Consider the following 15,276-nt stretch of genomic DNA (forward strand, 5'->3'; position numbering starts at 1 on the left):
TGAGAGTGAGTGAGTGAGTCAGTGAGAGTGAGTAAATCATTGAGAGTGAGTGAGTCAGTGAGAGTGAGTGAGTCAGTGAGAGTGAGTGTGTCAGTCAGTGAGAGTGAGTCTCAGTCAGTGAGAGTGAGTCTCAGTCAGTGAGAGTGAGTGAGTCAGTCAGTGAGAGTGAGTGAGTCAGTGAGAGTGAGTGAGTCAGTCAGTGAGAGTGAGTCAGTTAGTGAGAGTGAGTGAGTCAGTCAGTGAGAGTGAGTGTCAGTCAGTGAGAGTGAGTGTCAGTCAGTGAGAGTGAGTCTCAGACAGTGAGAGTGAGTGAGTCAGTCAGTGAGAGTGAGTGAGTCAGTCAGTGAGAGTGAGTGAGTCAGTCAGTGAGAGTGAGTGAGTCAGTCAGTGAGAGTGAGTCAGTCAGTGAGAGTGAGTCAGTCAGTGAGAGTGAGTCAGTCAGTGAGAGAGAGAGTAAATCAGTGAGAGTGAGTCAGTCAGTGAGAGTGAGCAAGTCAGTCAGTGAGAGTGAATGAGTCAGTCAGTGAGAGTGAGTGAGTCAGTGAGAGTGAGTGAGTCAGTCAGGGAGACTGAGTCAGTCAGTGAGAGTGCGTGAGTCAGTCAGTGAGAGTGAGTGTCAGTCAGTGAGAGTGAGTGTCAGTCAGTGAGAGTGAGTGTCAGTCAGTGAGAGTGAGTCTCAGTCAGTGAGAGTGAGTGAGTCAGTCAGTGAGAGTGAGTGAGTCAATGAGAGTGAGTGAGTCAGTCAGTGAGAGTGAGTCAGTCAGTGAGAGTGAGTGAGTCAGTCAGTGAGAGTGAGTGTCAGTCAGTGAGAGTGAGTGTCAGTCAGTGAGAGTGAGTGTCAGTCAGTGAGAGTGAGTCTCAGTCAGTGAGAGTGAGTGAGTCAGTCAGTGAGAGTGAGTGAGCCAGTCAGTGAGAGTGAGTGAGTCAGTCAGTGAGAGTGAGTGAGTCAGTCAGTGAGAGTGAGTAAGTCAGTCAGTGAGAGTGAGTGAGTCAGCCAGTGAGTCAGTCAGTGAGAGTGAACCAGTCAGTGAGAGTGAGTCAGTCAGTGAGAGTGAGTCAGTCAGTGAGAGTGAGTGAGTCAGTGAGAGTGAGTGAGTCAGTGAGAGTGAGTGAGTCAGTGAGAGTGAGTGAGTCAGTGAGAGTGAGTGAGTGAGTCAGTGAGAGTGAATGAGTCATTGAGAGTGAGTGAGTCAGTGAGAGTGAGTGAGTCAGTGAGAGTGAGTGAGTCAGTCAGTGAGAGTGAGTCAGTCAGTGAGTGTGAGTGAGTCAGTCAGTGAGAGAGAGAGAGAGAGTCAGTCAGTGAGAGTGAGTCAGTCAGTGAGAGTGAGTGAGTCAGTCAGTGAGAGTGAGTGAGTCAATCAGTGAGAGTGAGTCAGTCAGTTAGAGTGAGTGAGTCAGTGAGAGTGAGTCAGTCAGTGAGAGTGAGTGAGTCAGTGAGAGAGAGAGTGAGTCAGTGAGAGTGACTCAGTCAGTGAGAGTGAGTTTCAGTCAGTGAAAGTGAGTCTCAGTCAGTGAGAGTGAGTGAGTCAGTCAGTGAGAGTGAGTGAGTCAGTCAGTGAGAGTGAGTGAGTCAGTCAGTGAGAGTGAGTCAGTCAGTGAGAGTAAGTGAGTCAGTCAGTGAGAGTGAGTGAGTCAGTAAGTGAGAGTGAGTGAGTCAGCCAGTGAGTCAGCCAGTGAGTCATGCAGTGACTCAGTCAGTGAGAGTGAGCCAGTCAGTGAGAGTGAGTCAGTCAGTGAGAGTGAGTCAGTCAGTGAGTGAGAGTCACTGAGTCAGTGAGAGTCAGTGAGTCAGTTAGAGTGAGTGAGTCAGTGAGAGTGAGTGAGTCAGTGAGAGTGAGTGAGTGAGTCAGTGAGAGTGAGTGAGTGAGTCAGTGAGAGTGAGTAAATCATTGAGAGTGAGTGAGTCAGTGAGAGTGAGTGAGTCAGTGAGAGTGAGTGAGTCAGTCAGTGAGAGTTAGTGAGTCAGTCAGTGAGTGTGAGTGAGTCAGTCAGTGAGAGAGAGAGAGAGTCAGTCAGTGAGAGTGAGTCAGTCAGTGAGAGTGAGTGAGTCAGTCAGTGAGAGTGAGTGAGTCAGTCAGTGAGAGTGAGTCAATCAGTGAGAGTGAGTCAGTCAGTGAGAGTGAGTCAGTAAGTGAGAGTGAGTGAGTCAGTGAGAGAGAGAGTGAGTCAGTGAGAGTGAGTCAGTCAGTGAGAGTGAGCGAGTCAGTCAGGGAGACTGAGTCAGTCAGTGAGAGTGCGTGAGTCAGTCAGTGAGAGTGAGTGAGTCAGTGAGAGTGAGTGAGTCAGTGAGAGTGAGTGAGTGAGTCAGTGAGAGTGAGTAAATCATTGAGAGTGAGTGAGTCAGTGAGAGTGAGTGAGTCAGTGAGAGTGAGTGAGTGAGTCAGTGAGAGTGAGTGAGTCAGTCAGTGAGTGTGAGTGAGTCAGTCAGTGAGAGAGAGAGAGAGTCAGTCAGTGAGAGTGAGTCAGTCAGTGAGAGTGAGTGAGTCAGTCAGTGAGAGTGAGTGAGTCAGTCAGTGAGAGTGAGTCAATCAGTGAGAGTGAGTGAGTCAGTGAGAGTGAGTCAGTCAGTGAGAGTGAGTGAGTCAGTGAGAGAGAGTGAGTCAGTGAGAGTGAGTCAGTCAGTGAGAGTGAGCGAGTCAGTCAGTGAGAGTGAGTGAGTCAGTCAGTGAGAGTGAGTGAGTCAGTGAGAGTGAGTGAGTCAGTCAGGGAGACTGAGTCAGTCAGTGAGAGTGCGTGAGTCAGTCAGTGAGAGTGAGTGTCAGTCAGTGAGAGTGAGTGTCAGTCAGTGAGAGTGAGTGTCAGTCAGTGAGAGTGAGTCTCAGTCAGTGAGAGTGAGTGAGTCAGTCAGTGAGAGTAAGTGAGTCAGTCAGTGAGAGTGAGTGAGTTAGTCAGTGAGAGTGAGTGAGTCAGCCAGTGAGTCAGCCAGTGAGTCATGCAGTGACTCAGTCAGTGAGAGTGAGCCAGTCAGTGAGAGTGAGTCAGTCAGTGAGAGTGAGTCAGTCAGTGAGTGAGAGTCAGTGAGTCAGTGAGAGTGAGTAAATCATTGAGAGTGAGTGAGTCAGTGAGAGTGAGTGAGTCAGTGAGAGTGAGTGTGTCAGTCAGTGAGAGTGAGTGTCAGTCAGTGAGAGTGAGTCTCAGTCAGTGAGAGTGAGTGAGTCAGTCAGTGAGAGTGAGTGAGTCAGTGAGAGTGAGTCAGTCAGTGAGAGTGAGTCAGTTAGTGAGAGTGAGTGAGTCAGTCAGTGAGAGTGAGTGTCAGTCAGTGAGAGTGAGTGTCAGTCAGTGAGAGTGAGTCTCAGTCAGTGAGAGTGAGTGAGTCAGTCAGTGAGAGTGAGTGAATCAGTCAGTGAGAGTGAGTGAGTCAGTCAGTGAGATTGAGTGAGTCAGTCAGTGAGAGTGAGTCAGTCAGTGAGAGTGAGTCAGTCAGTGAGAGTGAGTCAGTCAGTGAGAGAGAGAGTGAGTCAGTGAGAGTGAGTCAGTCAGTGAGAGTGAGCAAGTCAGTCAGTGAGAGTGAATGAGTCAGTCAGTGAGAGTGAGTGAGTCAGTGAGAGTGAGTGAGTCAGTCAGGGAGACTGAGTCAGTCAGTGAGAGTGCGTGAGTCAGTCAGTGAGAGTGAGTGTCAGTCAGTGAGAGTGAGTGTCAGTCAGTGAGAGTGAGTGTCAGTCAGTGAGAGTGAGTCTCAGTCAGTGAGAGTGAGTGAGTCAGTCAGTGAGAGTGAGTGAGTCAATGAGAGTGAGTGAGTCAGTCAGTGAGAGTGAGTCAGTCAGTGAGAGTGAGTGAGTCAGTCAGTGAGAGTGAGTGTCAGTCAGTGAGAGTGAGTGTCAGTCAGTGAGAGTGAGTGTCAGTCAGTGAGAGTGAGTCTCAGTCAGTGAGAGTGAGTCTCAGTCAGTGAGAGTGAGTGAGTCAGTCAGTGAGAGTGAGTGAGTCAGTCAGTGAGAGTGAGTGAGTCAGTCAGTGAGAGTGAGTCAGTCAGTGAGAGTAAGTGAGTCAGTCAGTGAGAGTGAGTGAGTCAGTCAGTGAGAGTGAGTGAGTCAGTCAGTGAGAGTGAGTAAGTCAGTCAGTGAGAGTGAGTGAGTCAGCCAGTGAGTCAGTCAGTGAGAGTGAACCAGTCAGTGAGAGTGAGTCAGTCAGTGAGAGTGAGTCAGTCAGTGAGAGTGAGTGAGTCAGTGAGAGTGAGTGAGTCAGTGAGAGTGAGTGAGTCAGTGAGAGTGAGTGAGTCAGTGAGAGTGAGTGAGTTAGTCAGTCAGAGTGAATGAGTCATTGAGAGTGAGTGAGTCAGTGAGAGTGAGTGAGTCAGTGAGTGTGAGTCAGTCAGTCAGTGAGAGAGAGAGAGAGAGTCAGTCAGTGAGAGTGAGTCAGTCAGTGAGAGTGAGTGAGTCAGTCAGTGAGAGTGAGTGAGTCAATCAGTGAGAGTGAGTCAGTCAGTTAGAGTGAGTGAGTCAGTGAGAGTGAGTCAGTCAGTGAGAGTGAGTGAGTCAGTGAGAGAGAGAGTGAGTCAGTGAGAGTGACTCAGTCAGTGAGAGTGAGTTTCAGTCAGTGAGAGTGAGTCTCAGTCAGTGAGAGTGAGTGAGTCAGTCAGTGAGAGTGAGTGAGTCAGTCAGTGAGAGTGAGTGAGTCAGTCAGTGAGAGTGAGTCAGTCAGTGAGAGTAAGTGAGTCAGTCAGTGAGAGTGAGTGAGTCAGTCAGTGAGAGTGAGTGAGTCAGCCAGTGAGTCAGCCAGTGAGTCATGCAGTGACTCAGTCAGTGAGAGTGAGCCAGTCAGTGAGAGTGAGTCAGTCAGTGAGAGTGAGTGAGTGAGTCAGTGAGAGTGAGTGAGTGAGTCAGTGAGAGTGAGTGAGTCAGTGAGAGTGAGTGAGTGAGTCAGTGAGAGTGAGTGAGTGAGTCAGTGAGAGTGAGTAAATCATTGAGAGTGAGTGAGTCAGTGAGAGTGAGTGAGTCAGTGAGAGTGAGTGAGTCAGTCAGTGAGAGTTAGTGAGTCAGTCAGTGAGTGTGAGTGAGTCAGTCAGTGAGAGAGAGAGAGTCAGTCAGTGAGAGTGAGTCAGTCAGTGAGAGTGAGTGAGTCAGTCAGTGAGAGTGAGTGAGTCAGTCAGTGAGAGTGAGTCAATCAGTGAGAGTGAGTCAGTCAGTGAGAGTGAGTCAGTAAGTGAGAGTGAGTGAGTCAGTGAGAGAGAGAGTGAGTCAGTGAGAGTGAGTCAGTCAGTGAGAGTGAGCGAGTCAGTCAGGGAGACTGAGTCAGTCAGTGAGAGTGCGTGAGTCAGTCAGTGAGAGTGAGTGTCAGTCAGTGAGAGTGAGTGTCAGTCAGTGAGAGTGAGTCTCAGTCAGTGAGAGTGAGTGAGTCAGTCAGTGAGAGTGAGTGAGTCAATGAGAGTGAGTGAGTCAGTCAGTGAGAGTGAGTCAGTCAGTGAGAGTGAGTGAGTCAGTCAGTGAGAGTGAGTGTCAGTCAGTGAGAGTGAGTGTCAGTCAGTGATAGTGAGTCTAAGTCAGTGAGAGTGAGTGAGTCAGTCAGTGAGAGTGAGTGAGTCAGTCAGTGAGAGTGAGTGAGTCAGTCAGTGAGAGTGAGTCAGTCAGTGAGAGTAAGTGAGTCAGTCAGTGAGAGTGAGTGAGTCAGTCAGTGAGAGTGAGTGAGTCAGTCAGTGAGAGTGAGTAAGTCAGTCAGTGAGAGTGAGTGAGTCAGCCAGTGAGTCAGCCAGTGAGTCAGCCAGTGACTCAGTCAGTGAGAGTGAACCAGTCAGTGAGAGTGAGTCAGTCAGTGAGAGTGAGTCAGTCAGTGAGAGTCAGTGAGTCAGTGAGAGTCAGTGAGTCAGTGAGAGTGAGTGAGTCAGTGAGAGTGAGTGAGTCAGTGAGAGTGAGTGAGTGAGTCAGTGAGAGTGAGTGAGTGAGTCAGTGAGAGTGAATGAGTCATTGAGAGTGAGTGAGTCAGTGAGAGTGAGTGAGTCAGTGAGAGTGAGTGAGTCAGTCAGTGAGAGTGAGTCAGTCAGTGAGTGTGAGTGAGTCAGTCAGTGAGAGAGAGAGAGTCAGTCAGTGAGAGTGAGTCAGTCAGTGAGAGTGAGTGAGTCAGTCAGTGAGAGTGAGTGAGTCAATCAGTGAGAGTGAGTCAGTCAGTTAGAGTGAGTGAGTCAGTGAGAGTGAGTCAGTCAGTGAGAGTGAGTGAGTCAGTGAGAGAGAGAGTGAGTCAGTGAGAGTGACTCAGTCAGTGAGAGTGAGTTTCAGTCAGTGAGAGTGAGTCTCAGTCAGTGAGAGTGAGTGAGTCAGTCAGTGAGAGTGAGTGAGTCAGTCAGTGAGAGTGAGTGAGTCAGTCAGTGAGAGTGAGTCAGTCAGTGAGAGTAAGTGAGTCAGTCAGTGAGAGTGAGTGAGTCAGTCAGTGAGAGTGAGTGAGTCAGTCAGTGAGAGTGAGTGAGTCAGCCAGTGAGTCAGCCAGTGAGTCATGCAGTGACTCAGTCAGTGAGAGTGAGCCAGTCAGTGAGAGTGAGTCAGTCAGTGAGAGTGAGTCAGTCAGTGAGTGAGAGTCACTGAGTCAGTGAGAGTCAGTGAGTCAGTTAGAGTGAGTGAGTCAGTGAGAGTGAGTGAGTCAGTGAGAGTGAGTGAGTGAGTCAGTGAGAGTGAGTGAGTGAGTCAGTGAGAGTGAGTAAATCATTGAGAGTGAGTGAGTCAGTGAGAGTGAGTGAGTCAGTGAGAGTGAGTGAGTCAGTCAGTGAGAGTTAGTGAGTCAGTCAGTGAGTGTGAGTGAGTCAGTCAGTGAGAGAGAGAGAGAGTCAGTCAGTGAGAGTGAGTCAGTCAGTGAGAGTGAGTGAGTCGGTCAGTGAGAGTGAGTGAGTCAGTCAGTGAGAGTGAGTCAATCAGTGAGAGTGAGTCAGTCAGTGAGAGTGAGTCAGTCAGTGAGAGTGAGTGAGTCAGTGAGAGAGAGTGAGTCAGTGAGAGTGAGTCAGTCAGTGAGAGTGAGCGAGTCAGTCAGTGAGAGTGAGTGAGTCAGTCAGTGAGAGTGAGTGAGTCAGTGAGAGTGAGTGAGTCAGTCAGGGAGACTGAGTCAGTCAGTGAGAGTGCGTGAGTCAGTCAGTGAGAGTGAGTGTCAGTCAGTGAGAGTGAGTGTCAGTCAGTGAGAGTGAGTGTCAGTCAGTGAGAGTGAGTCTCAGTCAGTGAGAGTGAGTGAGTCAGTCAGTGAGAGTAAGTGAGTCAGTCAGTGAGAGTGAGTGAGCCAGTCAGTGAGAGTGAGTGAGTCAGCCAGTGAGTCAGCCAGTGAGTCATGCAGTGACTCAGTCAGTGAGAGTGAGCCAGTCAGTGAGAGTGAGTCAGTCAGTGAGAGTGAGTCAGTCAGTGAGTGAGAGTCAGTGAGTCAGTGAGAGTCAGTGAGTCAGTTAGAGTGAGTGAGTCAGTGAGAGTGAGTGAGTCAGTGAGAGTGAGTGAGTCAGTGAGAGTGAGTGAGTGAGTCAGTGAGAGTGAGTAAATCATTGAGAGTGAGTGAGTCAGTGGGAGTGAGTGAGTCAGTGAGAGTGAGTGAGTCAGTCAGTGAGAGTGAGTGAGTCAGTCAGTGAGTGTGAGTGAGTCAGTCAGTGAGAGAGAGAGAGAGTCAGTCAGTGAGAGTGAGTCAGTCAGTGAGAGTGAGTGAGTCAGTCAGTGAGAGTGAGTGAGTCAGTCAGTGAGAGTGAGTCAATCAGTGAGAGTGAGTCAGTCAGTGAGAGTGAGTCAGTCAGTGAGAGTGAGTGAGTCAGTGAGAGAGAGTGAGTCAGTGAGAGTGAGTCAGTCAGTGAGAGTGAGCGAGTCAGTCAGTGAGAGTGAGTGAGTCAGTCAGTGAGAGTGAGTGAGTCAGTGAGAGTGAGTGAGTCAGCCAGTGAGTCAGCCAGTGAGTCATGCAGTGACTCAGTCAGTGAGAGTGAGCCAGTCAGTGAGAGTGACTCAGTCAGTGAGAGTGAGTCAGTCAGTGAGTGAGAGTCAGTGAGTCAGTGAGAGTGAGTAAATCATTGAGAGTGAGTGAGTCAGTGAGAGTGAGTGAGTCAGTGAGAGTGAGTGTGTCAGTCAGTGAGAGTGAGTGTCAGTCAGTGAGAGTGAGTCTCAGTCAGTGAGAGTGAGTGAGTCAGTCAGTGAGAGTGAGTCAATTAGTGAGAGTGAGTGAGTCAGTCAGTGAGAGTGAGTGTCAGTCAGTGAGAGTGAGTGTCAGTCAGTGAGAGTGAGTCTCAGTCAGTGAGAGTGAGTGAGTCAGTCAGTGAGAGTGAGTGAATCAGTCAGTGAGAGTGAGTGAGTCAGTCAGTGAGAGTGAGTGAGTCAGTCAGTGAGAGTGAGTCAGTCAGTGAGAGTGAGTCAGTCAGTGAGAGTGAGTCAGTCAGTGAGAGAGAGAGTGAGTCAGTGAGAGTGAGTCAGTCAGTGAGAGTGAGCAAGTCAGTCAGTGAGAGTGAATGAGTCAGTCAGTGAGAGTGAGTGAGTCAGTGAGAGTGAGTGAGTCAGTCAGGGAGACTGAGTCAGTCAGTGAGAGTGCGTGAGTCAGTCAGTGAGAGTGAGTGTTAGTCAGTGAGAGTGAGTGTCAGTCAGTGAGAGTGAGTGTCAGTCAGTGAGAGTGAGTGAGTCAGTCAGTGAGAGTGAGTGAGTCAATGAGAGTGAGTGAGTCAGTCAGTGAGAGTGAGTCAGTCAGTGAGAGTGAGTGAGTCAGTCAGTGAGAGTGAGTGTCAGTCAGTGAGAGTGAGTGTCAGTCAGTGAGAGTGAGTGTCAGTCAGTGAGAGTGAGTCTCAGTCAGTGAGAGTGAGTGAGTCAGTCAGTGAGAGTGAGTGAGTCAGTCAGTGAGAGTGAGTGAGTCAGTCAGTGAGAGTGAGTCAGTCAGTGAGAGTGAGTCAGTCAGTGAGAGTGAGTGAGTCAGTCAGTGAGAGTGAGTGAGTCAGTCAGTGAGAGTGAGTAAGTCAGTCAGTGAGAGTGAGTGAGTCAGCCAGTGAGTCAGTCAGTGAGAGTGAACCAGTCAGTGAGAGTGAGTCAGTCAGTGAGAGTGAGTCAGTCAGTGAGAGTGAGTGAGTCAGTGAGAGTGAGTGAGTCAGTGAGAGTGAGTGAGTCAGTGAGAGTGAGTGAGTCAGTGAGAGTGAGTGAGTTAGTCAGTGAGAGTGAATGAGTCATTGAGAGTGAGTGAGTCAGTGAGAGTGAGTGAGTCAGTGAGTGTGAGTGAGTCAGTCAGTGAGAGAGAGAGAGAGAGTCAGTCAGTGAGAGTGAGTCAGTCAGTGAGAGTGAGTGAGTCAGTCAGTGAGAGTGAGTGAGTCAATCAGTGAGAGTGAGTCAGTCAGTTAGAGTGAGTGAGTCAGTGAGAGTGAGTCAGTCAGTGAGAGTGAGTGAGTCAGTGAGAGAGAGAGTGAGTCAGTGAGAGTGACTCAGTCAGTGAGAGTGAGTTTCAGTCAGTGAGAGTGAGTCTCAGTCAGTGAGAGTGAGTGAGTCAGTCAGTGAGAGTGAGTGAGTCAGTCAGTGAGAGTGAGTGAGTCAGTCAGTGAGAGTGAGTCAGTCAGTGAGAGTAAGTGAGTCAGTCAGTGAGAGTGAGTGAGTCAGTCAGTGAGAGTGAGTGAGTCAGCCAGTGAGTCAGCCAGTGAGTCATGCAGTGACTCAGTCAGTGAGAGTGAGCCAGTCAGTGAGAGTGAGTCAGTCAGTGAGAGTGAGTCAGTCAGTGAGTGAGAGTCACTGAGTCAGTGAGAGTCAGTGAGTCAGTTAGAGTGAGTGAGTCAGTGAGAGTGAGTGAGTCAGTGAGAGTGAGTGAGTGAGTCAGTGAGAGTGAGTGAGTGAGTCAGTGAGAGTGAGTAAATCATTGAGAGTGAGTGAGTCAGTGAGAGTGAGTGAGTCAGTGAGAGTGAGTGAGTCAGTCAGTGAGAGTTAGTGAGTCAGTCAGTGAGTGTGAGTGAGTCAGTCAGTGAGAGAGAGAGAGTCAGTCAGTGAGAGTGAGTCAGTCAGTGAGAGTGAGTGAGTCAGTCAGTGAGAGTGAGTGAGTCAGTCAGTGAGAGTGAGTCAATCAGTGAGAGTGAGTCAGTCAGTGAGAGTGAGTCAGTAAGTGAGAGTGAGTGAGTCAGTGAGAGAGAGAGTGAGTCAGTGAGAGTGAGTCAGTCAGTGAGAGTGAGCGAGTCAGTCAGGGAGACTGAGTCAGTCAGTGAGAGTGCGTGAGTCAGTCAGTGAGAGTGAGTGTCAGTCAGTGAGAGTGAGTGTCAGTCAGTGAGAGTGAGTCTCAGTCAGTGAGAGTGAGTGAGTCAGTCAGTGAGAGTGAGTGAGTCAATGAGAGTGAGTGAGTCAGTCAGTGAGAGTGAGTCAGTCAGTGAGAGTGAGTGAGTCAGTCAGTGAGAGTGAGTGTCAGTCAGTGAGAGTGAGTGTCAGTCAGTGATAGTGAGTCTAAGTCAGTGAGAGTGAGTGAGTCAGTCAGTGAGAGTGAGTGAGTCAGTCAGTGAGAGTGAGTGAGTCAGTCAGTGAGAGTGAGTCAGTCAGTGAGAGTAAGTGAGTCAGTCAGTGAGAGTGAGTGAGTCAGTCAGTGAGAGTGAGTGAGTCAGTCAGTGAGAGTGAGTAAGTCAGTCAGTGAGAGTGAGTGAGTCAGCCAGTGAGTCAGCCAGTGAGTCAGCCAGTGACTCAGTCAGTGAGAGTGAACCAGTCAGTGAGAGTGAGTCAGTCAGTGAGAGTGAGTCAGTCAGTGAGATTCAGTGAGTCAGTGAGAGTCAGTGAGTCAGTGAGAGTGAGTGAGTCAGTGAGAGTGAGTGAGTCAGTGAGAGTGAGTGAGTGAGTCAGTGAGAGTGAGTGAGTGAGTCAGTGAGAGTGAATGAGTCATTGAGAGTGAGTGAGTCAGTGAGAGTGAGTGAGTCAGTGAGAGTGAGTGAGTCAGTCAGTGAGAGTGAGTCAGTCAGTGAGTGTGAGTGAGTCAGTCAGTGAGAGAGAGAGAGAGAGAGAGAGTCAGTCAGTGAGAGTGAGTCAGTCAGTGAGAGTGAGTGAGTCAGTCAGTGAGAGTGAGTGAGTCAATCAGTGAGAGTGAGTCAGTCAGTTAGAGTGAGTGAGTCAGTGAGAGTGAGTCAGTCAGTGAGAGTGAGTGAGTCAGTGAGAGAGAGAGTGAGTCAGTGAGAGTGACTCAGTCAGTGAGAGTGAGTTTCAGTCAGTGAGAGTGAGTCTCAGTCAGTGAGAGTGAGTGAGTCAGTCAGTGAGAGTGAGTGAGTCAGTCAGTGAGAGTGAGTGAGTCAGTCAGTGAGAGTGAGTCAGTCAGTGAGAGTAAGTGAGTCAGTCAGTGAGAGTGAGTGAGTCAGTCAGTGAGAGTGAGTGAGTCAGTCAGTGAGAGTGAGTGAGTCAGCCAGTGAGTCAGCCAGTGAGTCATGCAGTGACTCAGTCAGTGAGAGTGAGCCAGTCAGTGAGAGTGAGTCAGTCAGTGAGAGTGAGTCAGTCAGTGAGTGAGAGTCACTGAGTCAGTGAGAGTCAGTGAGTCAGTTAGAGTGAGTGAGTCAGTGAGAGTGAGTGAGTCAGTGAGAGTGAGTGAGTGAGTCAGTGAGAGTGAGTGAGTGAGTCAGTGAGAGTGAGTAAATCATTGAGAGTGAGTGAGTCAGTGAGAGTGAGTGAGTCAGTGAGAGTGAGTGAGTCAGTCAGTGAGAGTTAGTGAGTCAGTCAGTGAGTGTGAGTGAGTCAGTCAGTGAGAGAGAGAGAGAGTCAGTCAGTGAGAGTGAGTCAGTCAGTGAGAGTGAGTGAGTCGGTCAGTGAGAGTGAGTGAGTCAGTCAGTGAGAGTGAGTCAATCAGTGAGAGTGAGTCAGTCAGTGAGAGTGAGTCAGTCAGTGAGAGTGAGTGAGTCAGTGAGAGAGAGTGAGTCAGTGAGAGTGAGTCAGTCAGTGAGAGTGAGCGAGTCAGTCAGTGAGAGTGAGTGAGTCAGTCAGTGAGAGTGAGTGAGTCAGTGAGAGTGAGTGAGTCAGTCAGGGAGACTGAGTCAGTCAGTGAGAGTGCGTGAGTCAGTCAGTGAGAGTGAGTGTCAGTCAGTGAGAGTGAGTGTCAGTCAGTGAGAGTGAGTGTCAGTCAGTGAGAGTGAGTCTCAGTCAGTGAGAGTGAGTGAGTCAGTCAGTGAGAGTAAGTGAGTCAGTCAGTGAGAGTGAGTGAGTCAGTCAGTGAGAGTGAGTGAGTCAGCCAGTGAGTCAGCCAGTGAGTCATGCAGTGACTCAGTCAGTGAGAGTGAGCCAGTCAGTGAGAGTGAGTCAGTCAGTGAGAGTGAGTCAGTCAGTGAGTGAGAGTCAGTGAGTCAGTGAGAGTCAGTGAGTCAGTTAGAGTGAGTGAGTCAGTGAGAGTGAGTGAGTCAGTGAGAGTGAGTGAGTCAGTGAGAGTGAGTGAGTGAGTCAGTGAGAGTGAGTAAATCATTGAGAGTGAGTGAGTCAGTGGGAGTGAGTGAGTCAGTGAGAGTGAGTGAGTCAGTCAGTGAGAGTGAGTGAGTCAGTCAGTGAGTGTGAGTGAGTCAGTCAGTGAGAGAGAGAGAGAGTCAGTCAGTGAGAGTGAGTCAGTCAGTGAGAGTGAGTGAGTCAGTCAGTGAGAGTGAGTGAGTCAGTCAGTGAGAGTGAGTCAATCAGTGAGAGTGAGTCAGTCAGTGAGAGTGAGTCAGTCAGTGAGAGTGAGTGAGTCAGTGAGAGAGAGTGAGTCAGTGAGAGTGAGTCAGTCAGTGAGAGTGAGCGAGTCAGTCAGTGAGAGTGAGTGAGTCAGTCAGTGAGAGTGAGTGAGTCAGTGAGAGTGAGTGAGTCAGCCAGTGAGTCAGCCAGTGAGTCATGCAGTGACTCAGTCAGTGAGAGTGAGCCAGTCAGTGAGAGTGAGTCAGTCAGTGAGAGTGAGTCAGTCAGTGAGTGAGAGTCAGTGAGTCAGTGAGAGTGAGTAAATCATTGAGAGTGAGTGAGTCAGTGAGAGTGAGTGAGTCAGTGAGAGTGAGTGTGTCAGTCAGTGAGAGTGAGTGTCAGTCAGTGAGAGTGAGTCTCAGTCAGTGAGAGTGAGTGAGTCAGTCAGTGAGAGTGAGTGAGTCAGTGAGAGTGAGTGAGTCAGTCAGTGAGAGTGAGTCAGTTAGTGAGAGTGAGTGAGTCAGTCAGTGAGAGTGAGTGTCAGTCAGTGAGAGTGAGTGTCAGTCAGTGAGAGTGAGTCTCAGTCAGTGAGAGTGAGTGAGTCAGTCAGTGAGAGTGAGTGAATCAGTCAGTGAGAGTGAGTGAGTCAGTCAGTGAGAGTGAGTGAGTCAGTCAGTGAGAGTGAGTCAGTCAGTGAGAGTGAGTCAGTCAGTGAGAGTGAGTCAGTCAGTGAGAGAGAGAGTGAGTCAGTGAGAGTGAGTCAGTCAGTGAGAGTGAGCAAGTCAGTCAGTGAGAGTGAATGAGTCAGTCAGTGAGAGTGAGTGAGTCAGTGAGAGTGAGTGAGTCAGTCAGGGAGACTGAGTCAGTCAGTGAGAGTGCGTGAGTCAGTCAGTGAGAGTGAGTGTCAGTCAGTGAGAGTGAGTGTCAGTCAGTGAGAGTGAGTGTCAGTCAGTGAGAGTGAGTCTCAGTCAGTGAGAGTGAGTGAGTCAGTCAGTGAGAGTGAGTGAGTGAGTCAATGAGAGTGAGTGAGTCAGTCAGTGAGAGTGAGTCAGTCAGTGAGAGTGAGTGAGTCAGTCAGTGAGAGTGAGTGTCAGTCAGTGAGAGTGAGTGTCAGTCAGTGAGAGTGAGTGTCAGTCAGTGAGAGTGAGTCTCAGTCAGTGAGAGTGAGTGAGTCAGTCAGTGAGAGTGAGTGAGTCAGTCAGTGAGAGTGAGTGAGTCAGTCAGTGAGAGTGAGTCAGTCAGTGAGAGTAAGTGAGTCAGTCAGTGAGAGTGAGTGAGTCAGTCAGTGAGAGTGAGTGAGTCAGTCAGTGAGAGTGAGTAAGTCAGTCAGTGAGAGTGAGTGAGTCAGCCAGTGAGTCAGTCAGTGAGAGTGAACCAGTCAGTGAGAGTGAGTCAGTCAGTGAGAGTGAGTCAGTCAGTGAGAGTGAGTGAGTCAGTGAGAGTGAGTGAGTCAGTGAGAGTGAGTGAGTCAGTGAGAGTGAGTGAGTCAGTGAGAGTGAGTGAGTTAGTCAGTCAGAGTGAATGAGTCATTGAGAGTGAGTGAGTCAGTGAGAGTGAGTGAGTCAGTGAGTGTGAGTCAGTCAGTCAGTGAGAGAGAGAGAGAGAGTCAGTCAGTGAGAGTGAGTCAGTCAGTGAGAGTGAGTGAGTCAGTCAGTGAGAGTGAGTGAGTCAATCAGTGAGAGTGAGTCAGTCAGTTAGAGTGAGTGAGTCAGTGAGAGTGAGTCAGTCAGTGAGAGTGAGTGAGTCAGTGAGAGAGAGAGTGAGTCAGTGAGAGTGACTCAGTCAGTGAGAGTGAGTTTCAGTCAGTGAGAGTGAGTCTCAGTCAGTGAGAGTGAGTGAGTCAGTCAGTGAGAGTGAGTGAGTCAGTCAGTGAGAGTGAGTGAGTCAGTCAGTGAGAGTGAGTCAGTCAGTGAGAGTAAGTGAGTCAGTCAGTGAGAGTGAGTGAGTCAGTCAGTGAGAGTGAGTGAGTCAGCCAGTGAGTCAGCCAGTGAGTCATGCAGTGACTCAGTCAGTGAGAGTGAGCCAGTCAGTGAGAGTGAGTCAGTCAGTGAGAGTGAGTGAGTGAGTCAGTGAGAGTGAGTGAGTGAGTCAGTGAGAGTGAGTCAGTGAGAGTGAGTGAGTGAGTCAGTGAGAGTGAGTGAGTGAGTCAGTGAGAGTGAGTAAATCATTGAGAGTGAGTGAGTCAGTGAGAGTGAGTGAGTCAGTGAGAGTGAGTGAGTCAGTCAGTGAGAGTTAGTGAGTCAGTCAGTGAGTGTGAGTGAGTCAGTCAGTGAGAGAGAGAGAGTCAGTCAGTGAGAGTGAGTCAGTCAGTGAGAGTGAGTGAGTCAGTCAGTGAGAGTGAGTGAGTCAGTCAGTGAGAGTGAGTCAATCAGTGAGAGTGAGTCAGTCAGTGAGAGTGAGTCAGTAAGTGAGAGTGAGTGAGTCAGTGAGAGAGAGAGTGAGTCAGTGAGAGTGAGTCAGTCAGTGAGAGTGAGCGAGTCAGTCAGGGAGACTGAGTCAGTCAGTGAGAGTGCGTGAGTCAGTCAGTGAGAGTGAGTGTCAGTCAGTGAGAGTGAGTGTCAGTCAGTGAGAGTGAGTCTCAGTCAGTGAGAGTGAGTGAGTCAGTCAGTGAGAGTGAGTGAGTCAATGAGAGTGAGTGAGTCAGTCAGTGAGAGTGAGTCAGTCAGTGAGAGTGAGTGAGTCAGTCAGTGAGAGTGAGTGTCAGTCAGTGAGAGTGAGTGTCAGTCAGTGATAGTGAGTCTAAGTCAGTGAGAGTGAGTGAGTCAGTCAGTGAGAGTGAGTG

This window comes from Triturus cristatus, chromosome 1_1 (assembly GCF_964204655.1).
Source record: "Triturus cristatus chromosome 1_1, aTriCri1.1, whole genome shotgun sequence".
In the NCBI taxonomy this organism is placed as follows: domain Eukaryota; kingdom Metazoa; phylum Chordata; class Amphibia; order Caudata; family Salamandridae; genus Triturus; species Triturus cristatus.